The sequence below is a fragment of the Oryctolagus cuniculus genome, chromosome 13 (assembly GCF_964237555.1).
Source record: "Oryctolagus cuniculus chromosome 13, mOryCun1.1, whole genome shotgun sequence".
Lineage (NCBI taxonomy): Eukaryota > Metazoa > Chordata > Mammalia > Lagomorpha > Leporidae > Oryctolagus > Oryctolagus cuniculus.
Window position 1 is genome coordinate 5112041 of NC_091444.1, and position 15810 is coordinate 5127850.

Consider the following 15810-nt stretch of genomic DNA (forward strand, 5'->3'; position numbering starts at 1 on the left):
CACAATCTTAGTCCGATCAATCCTCTAGATCCAGATGCCAAATTACAGAAAGTACAGAGAGTGTAGGGACCTGTGGAACTGCTTCAGAAGTGATGTCGTGTTAGTACAAGCCAAATATTCTAGGCTCTTTAACAGAAAAGTCGTAAGGAAGAGAAACAGCCAGAGGACAGATTCATGGACTAAAAGAGATTTAGCAGACACACCAGAACAGGAAGAATGGAAAAACTGAATTACACTGTCTAGGAATGCACACTGAGGTGATGACATTGAGGCCACAGGAAGAGCAGGCAATTCTGAAATGGGGGTGGTGCATGCTTTTGGAGGGAAGGGGATGAGTTTGCTGGGGTGACAGCAGAGCTAACAAGGTTCTGCTCTTTGGCCTAGGTTGTGATGAGGGTCTTCACCCTGCGATGATTCAATAAGCTCTTATTTTACTTGTAATGGATTTTGATGGAGGTGCCTGATAACAGTCAACAAAACGAATCTGCACGGGTGAGGATGGGCTCATCCTTTCACAGCGTGGCTGTGTAGGCGCTCATTTCATGGCACATGTTTTGGGCTACTCATGGGTCAGTTGCCTTCCTTCTACAATCAGCCCTGAAAGCTGGATGACCCGGAAGTTGGGGACACTGACCAACATGGCATCTGCGAGTCACAGTCTCAGGTCAAACACAGGCCAGGCCAGAACTCTGCCTTTAGTGCATGTTGTCATGGGGATCAGCAGCCCCTTTCCCAGCTGTGGCATGCTCTGCACCTGTCTGCGTTGTTGTACTTAGCGTCTGTTGTGTTGGGGCGCGAAGCAGGGAGGTGGAGTGAGGCACTGGGAGCTGCCACCTCTTGCTATCACACAGCAGACTGTCTTCCTGTCTCTCCCTGTCAGGACTCTAATATACATGCTTTCCTACTCAAACTAGAAGTTACAAAATAATTTCTCACTCCCCCGTGTGTGTATATCTTTGGCTTATTGTGACAGAATTCATGTAGCCCAGAAGACTGGGTGTGTGTGTGTTCACATCTTTATCTTCATTCTTCTCAGTTTCCTCATGAAGTAAGAGCTCATTCCTGTCATTTACTAACATGATAATAGATAACCAAATTAGACAAGAAAGGGCTGGCTTGAAGATCCTTAATAATGGTGACTCATACTTAGTTTAAATCACTTTTTCCTGAATACTCTAACAAATCAACAAGGCATCAATGTAAATGACTTAGAGCAGAGTTCTCCCAACCACCCTACGCCTATCTGGTTACCAAACTCTCCCTGTAGTTGCTGTTAATTGCAGCTCAGGAATAGAACTAGGGACTCATTGATTTCTTTAACCAGTAAGCTAGACAAGGGACCACATTAGCAATCCAGGGTATACCTGTTATCATAAATCAATTCCTGCTGTGACCAGGAGGTGTGCTTTTGTGTTCCCAGTATCTGTAGATCATTGCCCCATGGTAGAAATACAATTAGATCCTATTACCTTGTGTTATCATCCATATGCCATCACAGTGAAACTTGGGTTTAATTATTTCCCCAGGTATTGCAGCTATTAAGTACACAAGATATGACACACCTGGTTCTATTCTGACTTCAAAACCTAAATTATCTTTCTTTTCTGCACCTTGTTTTATGGGTAACCTCATGTTTTTTTCGTTCTGTTTACTTAGATTTCAGTCATTCTCTAAATCCCAGCTCAGGAAGTCTTTCTTGATTCTCAGAGTGCACTTGAATTTCTTCTTTCTCTGAAGCTTCTAATGTGTCTTTAGAAAACATCTTGTGGTTTTCCACTCGTTTTCAAGTGTGTTATTGCTGAACCCTCAACCACTAGCACACTTTCTAGTGAGCTGATGGCACTCTTAGGACAGAAACCAGTTTTCTTCTTTTCTGAATCTTCAGTCCCATGATTCACAGAATTCAGATTTAAAGATAATTGTCGAGTGAATGGATACATTTTTCTTCTTTCAATTCTATTGCAGAAGCTAGAAAAGAAATTAAACATTTAATACAATTTAGGAAGCAGTAACGGATATGTTGAATCAACGTATCAAAATACTATTACTAGTCTTCCTCCTGTTTCTTTTACCACTCACTTGAATGTAACTTTCAGTATATATAAAATGTGTTAGACACAGTTTTTAAAATTTTTAAATGTATTATCACAATCTGCATTCAGAGCAACTGAGAAACAGATATAATTACTCTAACTTATACAGAAGGATGCTGGTATCCAGACAGAGTAAATAAAGTGTCTGAGATTACAGACAAAAAGAAACCAAGTAGGATGGACATTGCGGCTCAGAATGTTAAGAGGATATTTGGTTTGTGCACAGCCTACATCAGAGTGTCCGTTGGGATCCCAGATAATCTGCTTTCAATCCAATTTTCTGCTAATGCACCTGGGAAGCCAACAGATGATGGCCAACTACCAGGGTCCTCTCCACTCATATGGGAGACCTGGATGGCATTCTTGGCTCCTGGCTTCTGGCTAGTCCAGTACCAGCTATTGAGGCTATCTGGGTAATGAACCAGCAAATAGAAGATCTCTCTCTCTCTCTGTCTCTCTCTCCTTCCCCCAATCTCTAACTTTACCATACTGTCTCTCTTTCTTTCACTCTTTTTTAAATAAATAAACATTGTTAATAGGAAGAGAAATTATAAATTTAAAGTATGACTTTACACACAAAGCCTCATCCTGCTCATATCCAGAAGCTGGTGTGGTGGAAAAATAAAAGGAAAGTTATTGGTAGGTTTCAACACATTTTACTAAAATAAACTGAATGTAAAATATAATTGTTCAGGGCCGGCGCCACGGCTCACTAGGCTAATACTCTACCTAGTGGTGCCGGCACACTGGGTTCCAGTCCTGGTCGGGGCGCCGGATTCTGTCCCGGTTGCCCCTCTTCCAGTCCAGCTCTCTGCTGTGGCCCGGGAAGGCAGTGGAGGATGGCTCAAGTGCTTGGGCCCTGCACCCGCATGGGAGACCAGGAGAAGCACCTGGCTCCTGGCTTCGGATCAGTGTGGTGCACCGGCCACAGTGGCCATTGAGGGGTGAACCAACTGAAAAAAGGAAGACCTTTCTCTCTGTCTCTCTCTCTCACTATCTACTCTGCCTGTCAAAAAAATTTATATAATTGTTCAGTATCTCATCCTTATGATGATAACAACACTAGCAATGAATGTTTGCATTGCTACTACTACCCACCCCCATCAAAATGAAGATTAAAAATTCAGCCCAATAATATTTGTAGAATGAAATGATGGCAATGATTTATAAACCTTACTATAACAGCCCTGCAGTATGTCCTCAATGATTTATAAATCTTACTATAACAGCCCTGTAGTATGTCCTCAAATCTGGTATCATTATGCCTCCTGCTTTAGTTTTTTTTTTTTTTTATTACTGTATAAGAATCCTTTATCTATTTTTGAGTATTTTTTGTTTCCATATGAATTCAGATTTGTTTTTTTCTAGTTACTTGAAGGATGTCCTTGGAAACTTGAATGAGATTGGATTGCATTTGTAAGTAACTATGGATATTACGGGCATTTTGACGTATTAATGCTTCCAACCCATGAATATGGAATATTTTTCCACTATTTGTGACATATTCCATTTGTTTTATTAATGCTTTGTAATTCTTTCACATCCTTGGTTAAATTTATCCATAGTATTTAAATTCTTGTTATTGTGAATGGGATCGATCTTATAAATTCTTTCAGAGTGGACAGTGACAGAGAGAGACAGAGAGAAAGGTCTTCCTTTTTTCCGTTGGTTCACCCCTCAATGGCCACTGCGGCCGGTGCACCACACTGATCCGAAGCCAGGAACCAGGTGCTTCTCCTGGTCTCCCATGCGGGTGCAGGGCCCAAGGACTTGGGCCATCCTCCATTGCACTCCCGGGCCACAGCAGAGAGCTGGACTGGAAGAGGAGCAACTGGGACGGAATCCGGCATCCTGATTGGGACTAGAACCTAGTGTGCCGGTGCCACAGGAGGAGAATTAGCCTAGTGAGCCATGGCGCCAGCCTCGTGTGTTGATTTTATATCCTGCAATGTTGCCAAATTCTCTGATTAGTTCTTTTTCAAGATTTATTTATTTATTTATTTATTTGAGAGACAGAGTTACAGACAGAGAGAGATTCATTCTCCAAATGGCCTCAGTAGCTGGAGCTGTGTTGGTCCAAATTTGGGAGCCAAGATCTTCATCCAGGTCTCCAGTGTGGGTGCAGGGGTCCAAATACTTGAGCCATCTTTCACACTTTCCTAGCTTTAGCAGAGAGTTGGATGGGAAGTGAACCAGCTGGGACTCGAACCAGCACCCATATGGGATGTTGGCACAGCAGGCAGAGGCTTAACCTACTATGCTACAGCACCAGCCCTCCCTCTTATAAGTTCTAATAGTCTCTAAGTGGAGTCTCTTGGTTCCCCATATAAAGGATCATATCGTCTACAACAAGGGATAATTTGACTTCCTCCTTTCCAATTTTTATCTCTTTGATTTCTCCCTTTCTCTCTCTCTCTCTCTCTCTCTCTCTCTCTCTCTCTCTCTCTTCCTTTTCTTTCTTTCCTAATGGACCTGGTCTAAACTTCCAGAACTGTATTGAGTAATAGCGGTGAGAGTGGGCATCCTTGTGTGGTTCTAGATCTTAGTGGAAGTGCTTCCAGGTTTTCCCTGCTGCTTGTGGATTTATCAAATACCGCCTTTATTGTGTTGAGGTATGCTTCTTCTGTACCCATTTTTTAAAGTTTTTTTTTATCATTTGTATGGTTTTTATGATTCATGTCTTCATTTTTCTTATTTATTGATTTAAAAAGGAATGGATTTCATGAATTTCATATATACAGTTTGAAGAACATAATGATACTTCCCACACTCTCCCCTTCTTCACATTCCAATACTAATGTGTTTTTGATCCCTTTGGAGGAGTCATATTCACTTCCTTGTTCATGTTGGTTGTGTTTCTATGTTGATTTTGGTGCATCTAGGGTATCTTGCTTCTATCACTTCCGGGAGATTTTTGTTGTTGTTGTTGATTGACAGCTTTGTTCCTAGAAATGAACTTTGGTATTTAGTAGTGTGCTTTATCTTTAATTCTGGTCAAGGTTTGTAGTAGAGTCTCCCTATTCTGTTCTCTTCTATAATTGATGATAGCCATAGTAGGGATCTGGATTGTTCCTGAGGCTCATTGTGATCATTGAGATTCCTGTTAAGAGGTCTCCAGCAATCTGTTGATTCAGGGACTGGCATGATGCATTTCTCACATGTTGTGAGCCACCCTTTCTGCTGTTGTGGGTGTGCCTGAATGTAGATTCCCAGCCAGTATGCAAGTCAGACCCTGGGATATGAAGTTGGTGCTGTCTCCAGCAGCTCAGTGGATTTAGAGACTTCTAGATGCTACCCAGATCCAGAACTCCAAGAGCTGTGCTATTGCTTGTTCTCAGATGCTGTCTGAGAGAGTGGCTGGATATTTGAGAGCAACTTTAGCTCTGTACCAGCAGGGTAAGCTGTCTTGGACTACTCTCTGTGTGCTGCATACCCTTTTGGGCTGGGTGCAGGCACTTCAAGCCTCAGCCTTGAGCCAGCATTATTACCCAAACTCTGATAACTTCTGTAGGAGGGGCTGGAGCCCAGAGTCCTGACCCCTACAATGGGCTTAAGCCAAGCATGGATTCTCTCAGCCATAGAAACCAGCAAGCTGTACTGTTACGGAGCCTGACTTGCGTACTGCCTGTACTATTACATTGTATTAGGATCAGTGCAAAGAGCCATGTTGGGATTCCTGGTTACTCAGATGTTGCTGGGGCAGGTGGAGTGCCTAAGGCTTACACCTGTGCTCCAGGGGAATGGGCTGGATAGGGCCAGGGAGTTCCCTCCACTGTTGATGGGGCGAGTGATATGTGAGATGGGTGTGGTGGACCACTTCTGGCTACATTCAGAAGGGGGAAGGGATGTTGGGGCTAACTGGTGTATTCAATACACCAGCTATTTTTGGTGCAAATGCACAATAGCTGATTCATAGCTTAGGGTTAGCTCATGGTGCCAGCACACTTCAACGAGATGTACACATCATCCTGGGCTCTGACTCCGTAATGTCCCGTCTGACCCCACCGTGATATCTGGCCTCAGTGTTCTGAGAATTTTGAGCCTCCGTAGTCAGACTGGGTGGGTGCATGGAAACTCAGTTTCTCAAGTCGGAGGGGAGGCAGTATGGAAGACACTGGCTCTCAGGTCCAGTGTTGTGGGACTCTATCTCTAGTCTCAGCTCTGCCTTTCCCCACTGTCTGCCATAGTGCTGGGTTGTGTGTGCACCTACGTTGCAGGGCTGCTTCTGTCCTGCTGGACCCAACTGGGCCCAGAGGTCTCAGTCTGTCTTTCCAGAATGCAGGGATATCTGTGGGGTCAGACAGGTGGGAACTTCTTGCCAGCCACTGCCTTCTGAAGCTGGTGCCTCACTGTGGTACTCTCTGCTCTGAGGAGTAGGGGAGGGAACCACGCGTGTTCCCCCTCTGAAGTCCAGGAGTCCTGTGATTTCCACGGAACACTCCTCACTGAGCTGCTGGTCCATGGAAGCTGGGTTCCTCTCTGAAAAGGGTCACCCAGGAGACTGGTCTACACAGAAGGGCTAGACTTATACCCCCCTGCTCACCTCTCCCCCACAATGGGGAATCCCCCTTGGCCTCTGTCACCATGCAGATTGGCTTTGCTCTTTTTCGTCTCCCCAAGGTGCTGTGCCTGCCATGCACTGCTTCTCTCCTGCTGCCTCTGGTGCTCTCTCTCTACATTCACCAGTGGAGGCAAACACTGGACTTCTCTATACAGCCATCTTGAATCCTCCCCTTGTGTCCTTGTGGAAAGTAAGTTCAAATCTTTAAGGATTTGCTGAATAACCATACATCTTGATAATTTACAGCTAAGGTAAATTATTTTTAATTTAAAACAATATAAAATATGTTAAGACAGATAACATTAATAAAATATGCATTATAGGCAAGGAATTTTAGATATTTTGATGATACAAAGCATTGATTTTGGAAAAAATGCTAAGTACCAGATGCCTTCAAATTATCATACTATCATTGAAAATGCATTCAAAAAATTGAGGTGGGATATTCTAAAATGGAGGAATTCTAAATATTCTAAGAGTTAATAAAATACTTTGAAGCCTAATGCCATTATTTAAAGTATATTAAATGATTTGGGGAAATAATTATTTATTTGAGTGGCAAAGAGACAGAAAGATACTTACCACTCTCTGAATGCTCACAGCAGCCAGAGCTGAGTTAGGGCTGAGGCTGTGGGTCAGGAACTCAATCCAGGTCTCCCACATGGGTGGCAAGATGATCCAGTTCCTTGAGTTGTTACTACTGCTCCCCGCGGTCTGCATTTAGCAGGACACTGAGCGGTGAATGGAGCCAAGTATGTAACACAAGCATTCTGATGTTGGACACCATGTGCTAACCAGCATCTTAACCAGGAGGCCAGCCCCTCGGCCCTGGGGAAAATATTTCAACTTCAAGTACACCTAAATATTGTGGAAAAAAGGCTCCAGGATTGGCACCTTCAAGTCATTTTTCAAGATGCCTGTTTGAGTCAGGGTTCTTCCCAGCACTTAACACTTCTAATATATGAAAATTGCTTCCAGAGGTTAGATTTAGATACTATTTTCTTTTTTTTTCCCAACTCAATCAATCTCTTTTTTTATTCTTTTGTTAATCTCTTCCAGAGTTAGCTGCTTCTGTTGTAGGTTATGAAGTAAGGCTCCACTTCAAATGTTGGCACTGCTATGAGCATGGTTTTCCCCCTTACTGTAATTCAGAGTTAAACTTTGCATACTCAGTTTTTATATTCCATTCCCAGCAGTTTCCACTGTAGGAGTTATCTGTAGACAGTCTTACACTTTCTAGTAGTTGTCTACAAACCAGGCTTTAGCTTCTCCAGGAACACTACAGGATGGATTTAGCTTAACTGTACACTAAACTAATAGGCTTTCTCTCAAGTGAATTTAAATGCAATGTATTTTTTTTTTTTTTGGACAGGCAGAGTGGACAGTGAGAGAGAGACAGAGAGACAGAGAGAAAGGTCTTCCTTTTCCATTGGTTCACACCTGCCATGTCCACTGTGGCTGGCGTGCTGCAGCTGGCGCACCGCGCTGATCCGAAGCCAGGAGCCAGGTGCCTCTCCTGGTCTCCTATGCAGGTGCAGGGCCCAAGCACGTGGGCCATCCTCCACTGCACTCCCGGGCCACAGCAGAGAGCTGGCTTGGCAATGTATTTTTAGACAACCTACATGACAATGTTTTTTTTCCTTAAAAACAATGCCTCCACCCAAAGTAAGTCACGGTCAAAATAAATAAGGAGCTCAAGCTGACATCAGTCCCACCTCCTGTAAATCCTGGTGCTGTGTGGGTAACAGGTGGCAGCCAGTTATGAGGAGCAGTGGTAGATCCAAATTGCCAGTTTTGTTAACATGTTTCCATGTCTAAATCATCTTTAAAGAAAACCATAAATGGGGTCACAGCATCCTCGTGGTAGTCAGGCAGAGCAACCATGCTCTCTGGATTCGTGTTTCCACCCAGACAGAACTGGTGGTGGATTCGTGTTTTCACCCAGACAAAACTGGTGGTGGATTCCTGTTTTCACCCAGACAGAACTGGTGGTGGATTCCTGTTTTCACCCAGACAGAACTGGTGGTGGATTCGTGTTTTCACCCAGACAGAACTGGTGGTGGATTCGTGTTTTCACCCAGACAGAACTGGTGGTGGATTCGTGTTTTCACCCAGACAGAACTGGTGGTGGATTCGTGTTTTCACCCAGACAGAACTGGTGGTGGATTCCTGTTTTCACCCAGACAGAACTGGTGGTGGATTCCTGTTTTCACCCAGACAGAACTGGTGGTGGATTCGTGTTTTCACCCAGACAGAACTGGTGGTGGATTCGTGTTTTCACCCAGACAGAACTGGTGGTGGATTCCTGTTTTCACCCAGACAGAACTGGTGGTTTTTGCAATTAGCCAGGTTGTGCTGGATTTGTTCTGCAGCCCCTTCAACAACATTTTGCTCTTTCTAGTCTCTGCTCTTCAAATTTGCCTTTGATTGATTTCTGTAATCTTTGATATACTTCTTGTAGCCTTCTTTTGTGAAGCCGGTTTCCTGCAGGTGATGGTTCATGACCATATCGGCACCAGAGATCAATGTGCTTTTGGTACCTACGCCCTCTGCACCAATGAGCGAACCATCAATGTTGCCCTCTGGCCTACTCGCCATCTGCCCCTCCATCTTCCCCTCCACCTCCAGGCACAGTCCGCCGGCCGTCTCCCGGGTCTTGTAAATGAGGTCCGGGTAGATTATCATGATGGCCGCTGCGCTAGCTTGGCAGCAGCCTGGAGCTCGGAGCGAGCCTGGTGCAGCAGGAGCAGCCCTCGGGGGTAGAGGGAGTGGACGGAAACAAACAAACAAACAAACAAACAAAAAAACAACAAACCATTTTTCTTGAGGTCTCTTTGCTGGAATTCTGTTTATACGAAAGAGTGTATTTGTAGATGATAGGCCTACAACATATTGGCAGTGATTTTAAGGAATCAAGTTTTAGCACGAACTTAGAAGCAAGCCTGTATTCTTGTGAACAAGGAACCCGCCATTTTCAGAATTGTTTTATGCATGGGTAGCCACTAACGTAAATATGCATGAAGTTCATGAAGAATAATATAAAATTGTGCTTTATACAGTTGTTTCCATTTCAATATTTGCATAAAACACAGATTTTTAAGTTTCAGATAAAGAGGCATATTTAAGAAAAAGGAACATCTTTTACAATTTTGTCTTAAAATTTCAAATCATACTTTTCATGTGAAAGGCTAAAATATCTAAGACTCTTACTTATTATGCTGTTTTTGTAAGCTGTAAGAAAGTATTTGCAAGGAAGATTTAATATTAATAACTTTGATGAATTATTGGCAACACAGTCAGGGAAGTATGGCCTTTTATTCTCTTTATCAGAACTTTGTTTCTTTTCCTCCATGTTCTCCAGCCACTTTTCAGAAAAGATCGCATAATTCTGTTAAAAATTCTGACATCACATCCTGAATCACTTTTCAAAAGATTTTTCAAACTGAAAGTCTATTTTTAAGGCTGATTCAAGAAATGTGTATTAGGTTTTTCTTCTCCCTTTGAGAAAGAACTGGACTGAACTAAGAGTTCACACATCTCCCTTAATGATTTCAAGACTCTGGGAAAACCCCATGAAAGACTGGATATTTTGGCAGTTGGACATCTTGAATGTTAAAAAGAAAAGAGGCCAGGGAACCAGTAGAGCTCACAGTGTTCCAGCAGTGTAACCTAGTGTGAACCTAGACAGGTAAAATGCATAATCAGTTCAGCAATCATGCCTGTTACTCAAATAGAACGATAGTGATCTTCATGCACACAGTCCTCCCTATTCCAGAGGACAGGAATAGGAATAGAATCACCTGAAATCATTGTACTGCGAAGATACAGAAACATCAGCCAAGATGAGAAAGGAATCTTTTTATTTTTCATTTGAAAAGTTTGAACAGGAAGGCTGACACAGGGGGACAGAGGGAGGGAGAGGGCCCATCACTGGTTCACTCCCCAAATGCGTGTGGCAGCTGGGGCTGAGCCAGGCTGAAGCCAAGAGCCAGGAACTCCACTCTCTGAAGAGAAGAGGTAGCACCTGACTCCCCAAAGTTCCTGTGTATGGTGGGATGTCGTGATATGCTTAATTTTTAAAATACAGCTGTCCATAATGTCACTCTTCTGAAAAAATGAGAGTGTGAGCTAATGCTTAAAATAGGGCCCAGACATATTGAAGTATTTAACTGAAAATTCTGTGAAGTTATTGGATTCTTTTTAAAATTACCTTTTAACAGATTCAATATAGTTCATAGATACAATTCTAAGAATATGATGATATTCCCTGCTTTCCTTTCTCCTTCCATCTTACCTCCTTCCCTCTCCCTTTCTTTCTTCCTTTTTTAGTTTTTGAGATACCATATTTTCAGTTTACTTTGGAATAAAGTCTTACTGCTTCTCTATATAACAAGTTTAACAAGGAAAAAGCAAAAAGATCCAAGTTTAGTGGGAATATAGGCAATAGCTATAAATAATAATTGAATGGAAAAATGACCATTTCAGCCATATACAGTACATTTTAAAATAACCACAGATCATTAAAACTTTAGTGGGATAGCATTCTTAACTGTTGGTTTGGAAACTGTCAAACTTTGATGTTAGTACACCTTTAAGAATTTGGTAACAATTATATCATTATCCTTCCTGTGTTCACCAACACAGACTTACTATTATTGGCTTATATTTTTTTCCTTTAAATATTATAGAAGAAAAATTAGAAAAAACAGAAAAATACATTTATCCAGTCTTTTAAATGTGCTTATTTTTTTCTTACCTTTAGCCAGGCTGTTTGCTTCTTCGTGTGGATTTCCAATTGGGTGAGCCAGAGTCAGGTCAGACCATGGCTGATGGCAGATGGGATCGTCCAGGGATCCAGCAGACAAGTCAAAACCGGAAAGACTTTGAAGGGGCCCTGACACTTCTGCCCATCTGGGGATGGCCAGGCTGCTGCTTGTCACCTTGATGATGGGGCTGTTTTCCAAGATGTGCAAAGAACTGGGGAGATCAGATCCGTTAAAATTCCATAAAACTACAAAGATTTAACCATTTTTCTTGAATACATATTTCCTGGATTTGAGCATGCCTTTGGTTAACTTCCAGAGTTGTAGAAAAGCTACTATTGAAAAATGTTCCCAATTTTATTGTTGTTTTTATTATATATTGTTGGAAGAAACGACTTTTGGAGACCCTTACTGTGCCACTGTTGAAATCTTTTTGAATGTTTTAAATATTTATTTATTTTTATCCAAGAAGGAACTTCGGTACATTTTTTATGATTGATTACTTATTTACTTGCTTGCTGTTCCTCTGAGCTGTTATGTTTGAGCAGACCAGAGTTGTGTAAATTACACTGAATTATGATACAGAACAGTGAGGACATTTTGGTATGATTCTTGGATATGCTGAATTGAAATCATGTTTTGACTACTGCAGAAGTTGTTGGGGACTGTTTTCAGGACTTGTTCTTGCAGACACTGGGAGACGTAATTTCTCGTGAGTGCTGGTTAGCTGTTTGGGAGCAGGTTGTAAAAAGGTCCCCGGCAGAGGTGAACAGAACTTCTCTGATTAGCAATTCTCCGATGCCCTCCTTCACAGAAGGGAAGGACTCTGCTGACGGGTGGGATCAGTTTTTCATCAGTGACATCATCGTTTAGTCATCAAAGGGGACCTCCTAACGAAGAACAGTGTCCTGATGGCAGAGACCACCATTCAGTTCATCTCAGGTGGAGCCTTGTTCTTCTTAATAACATTTCAAGCAGGGGCAGGTGCTTTGGCACAGCAGGTTCAGCTGTCGCCTGTGATGCCGGCATCCCATATGAGCACCAGTTGAAGTCCTGGCTGCTCCACATCTGATCCAGCTCCCTACTAATGTGCCTGAGAAAACAGTGGAATATGGCCCACATACTTGGGCCCTGCATTCACATGGGAGACCTCAATGAAGCTCCTGTCTCCTCTTTTCAGCCTGGTCCAGACCCAGCAGTTGCAACCATTTGGGGAGTGAAACACCAAGTGGAAAATCTCTCTCTCTCTCTCTCTCTCTCTCTCTGTAACCCTGCCTTTTAAATAGATAAATAATAAATGAATAAAGAAATCTTTCATAACATTTCAGGCAGTTAATTTTGACAGAAGTTCTGTTAGAGAGGGAATGGCTTGCTCTGACACCCTCCAACCTCCACCCCAGCACAGCGACAGTTAAACCAGTGGACAGCTGCAGGTCAAGGTCTTGGTAGATTTCTTTGGTTCTGGTACTGAGCATCATTGTCAATGAGATAGATAATTTGGACCTTTATGATCAATATATGATCAATAGACTTGAGTGAGTCCCCTTCTCCCTCTTTTTTTTTTTTTTTTTTGGTGTGCTTTCGTCCATTTCCTTAAAATTCAAATAATAAAAGACAAAATCAAAGCAATATACGGGTTTCGCCTTTGGGGAAGACGCAGAAATGCAAGTTACATGTGTGTTGAATTTTGATTCTTACACTGACGTATGCTCTGTTTAGACTATTTTTTTGTATCTTCAAGTGGCCTAACGAATGCCAGTGGGGTAAAAATGTTTGCAACCACCTCAAAAGCAATTGCTGAAGGTGTCTTTTTTTCTTCTTTATATTTATAAATATATAAACATATTCTATTTATATTATTATTTATTATTTTTATTTGAAAGAGTTAGAGAGAAAGAGAGTGGGAGAGATGAAGACACAGAAATCTCCCATGTATTGGTTCATTCCCCACATGGCTGCAAAGGGCTGGGCCAGGCAGAGCCAGGACCCAGGAGCTTCATCCAGGTCTCCCACCTGGATGCAGAGGCCCAAGTGCTTGGTCCATCTTCCACTGCTTTCCCGGGAGCATTAACAGGGAGCTGGATCGGAAGTGGAGCAGCCAGGACATGAACTGGTGCTCATATTGGATGGTGGCATCTCAGGCAGTGGTTTTACCCGCGATGCCACAATGCCGGCTCATGAACTTTTGAAGTTTGCTCATATGTGTGTTAATACCTTATAAACAAAGGCCACAAGGAACACACCTGCAGTCAAACTTATTAGGGCTATTAATTGGTTAAAACATGAGGTACTGCACTGCCTAGAACTGAGAAATGTTTTAGTCAAAGGAGATTAGGAAAAATAGATTTCAGGTTTTGAGCTTGTGTTAGCTGATTTGGGAAAGGACACAAAGGAGCAGGCTTTTCTGTGTTTCAGTGTTGCCCCAAAACAGAGATGATTCCATGACCGGTATTCTAGCCATCCTTGAGAAGATGAGGGAACCAGGAGGAAGTTGTTTATTCTTGTTACGCGGCAGTCATTTGTATAAGCCAGAACAGAGGGCATGTTTGTCATTTGCACAATATTCTCTCTGCCTGCGCTCAGTCATGGTTTGGACACAGTGGTCTGCTCTTGCCTTGATTTTACAGACTTTCCTTGTCTGGGGGTGCTCTGTGGATGTGTTTATGCTTACCAGGAGAACTGCATGGTCCAGCTGGAAGTGTGAGGTCAGCTTGTACAGCACCAAGAGCCAGCAGGGCCAGCCTGGCTTCCAGAGGCCAGTGGCTCCCTTTCTTCTTCGGGTGCTAGTTATTACCAGGTGCAGGTTTGTTTGAGGCTGGTACATCGTTGAATGTCCTTGGTGCTCCTGGCCTTCACGGTGTCCACTGCCTGTGCAGGTCGAGGCTCCTGGCTACCCACATAGACAATAACTCCTCTCATTACCTGCACTTTGTATTCTGAGTGATGGCTTTTCTACGTTCATGAACTTGAAGCTCACCTTGATCAAGACTTTCATTCTCTCATCCTTAGCACTTGGCCAACTGTCAGCTCTTCCGCTTGTGTCCTCTCCCGTGGACTCGCGTTCACGTTGCTCAGGTGCTTTCTTCTGAGTTGTCATTAACGCCTTGTATGGTTCCACACTTCTTCAGGTGTCTGCAGGCCTGAAGCACCTTTGACTTGACCAGGGCTCCCTGCTGGGGTTGCCCATTACCCAGGCTGCCCTCCTGAGTGAAAGCCCCTCTCCAAAGTTTCCAAAATCTTCCCACATCTTTAACATCCTCATTCCACAAAACAGGTTTCCTGATTTCTTATAAAACTCCAGTCTCTTTAAGAAATGATCTTAGGAGAAAAAATGCTGTATTTTTTATTCCTTTTAGCTGTCATGTTTGGTTATATAGGTGAAGGCCTTGGGGTATAGCTTAAGCAATAATTTAAAAAATGGTGGCTAAACTAGTCTGTGGGTAATTTAATATATAATTTTTTTTCACAAGGAAAGACATTACAATTAATTAGAAAGGGGAGGGGAGGGTGTCAGAGGAAAGGCAGATAAAACGATGTCTTCACAGATGTTGGCGCATGGGATAAAATGTCAACTGTTATTTTTGGAAATAGCTAAAGGAATTATAACAGCAGTAAGTTCTCAGCTTCCGTCTTAATTATGTGTGTGGAGGTGGTAAGAGCCCTTTCTCTGCTTCATGGCCTTGATAAAATCAATAACACGTAGTAGCCAGTATAGCAAGGACTAAGGGACTAGAGTTGCTAAGATCTAATTTTTAAAGCATTGTTCATATATATATATGTGTATATATAGTCAATGTGGTTCAATAATTAATTTATTTATGAGGACCTACAGGATAACTAAGCAGGCTCAGAAGAAAACAGAGAAAGGGAGGTTTTAATAGCTACTCAAGAGAATGCTGTAGAGTATTCACTAATGTATTCAAAAGTGGGGGATGTTCCATAAGGAAATAAAAATGTAACTTTGCGGTCATTTTTTCTGTTTATCAGAAATCCACAGGTTCAAGTTTGGACTTTGATGAGTAGTAAATAAGTATTGGTGTTCCCCTTTAGAAAATTCAGTGCGTCAGGGCTGGCATTGTGGCGTCGCAGGCAGAGCAGCCACCTGTGATGCTGCAGTCCCACATGGGTGCCCTTCGGGGTCCCAGCTGCTCTGGTTCCCATTCAGTTCCGTACTGATGGCCTGGGAAAGGCAGAGGAAGATGGCTGAGGCACTTGCACCCCTGCACCCACGTGGGAGACCTGCATGAAGCCCTGGCTCCAGGCTTTAGCCTGACCAAGCCCTGGCTGTTACGGCCATTTATGGAGTGAACCAGTGAACGGGGGATTCCTCTCTCTCTCCCTGACTCCTCTCTCTTCTCTTCCTCTCTCTCTCTTGTGTAACTCTACCTTTCAA

The 15810-nt window shown here is 42.9% G+C and overlaps 1 pseudogene; it reads right to left on the minus strand.

Annotated features, from left to right (window-relative positions):
- Window positions 1–8451: 8451 nt before the first annotated feature.
- LOC100344341 (translationally-controlled tumor protein-like) lies at window positions 8452–9252 on the minus strand (annotated as a pseudogene).
- Window positions 9253–15810: the final 6558 nt, after the last annotated feature.